Raw genomic sequence first — 292 nt, 5'->3', positions numbered from 1 at the left:
TTGAGGGACACGGGGCCATGGCAGGCTCCACACCCCACGTCCCGCCCTGCTCCGCAGCTCCCGTTCCCGGCTCGAGGGCAGCAGTCGTACACAGCCCGAATCACACGCACGGCACGAGGAAAGTGGAGAGAACGTCACTATCACGACACCAGCAACGAGTAGCCCTAGAGGTAACGATCATCTCACATCAACATGACACAGCACTGGAGGCAGAGAGGACGGCGAGCGGAGTTTAGTCGGGTTAGTGAACAGAAAACCGCTGCTGGAGCACAGAGGGTAACACAGACACCGC

The sequence above is a fragment of the Mesitornis unicolor genome, unplaced genomic scaffold, assembly GCF_000695765.1.
Source record: "Mesitornis unicolor isolate BGI_N332 unplaced genomic scaffold, ASM69576v1 scaffold40861, whole genome shotgun sequence".
Classification (NCBI taxonomy): Eukaryota; Metazoa; Chordata; class Aves; order Mesitornithiformes; family Mesitornithidae; genus Mesitornis; species Mesitornis unicolor.
Note: the sequence above shows the minus strand (reverse complement) of the source record.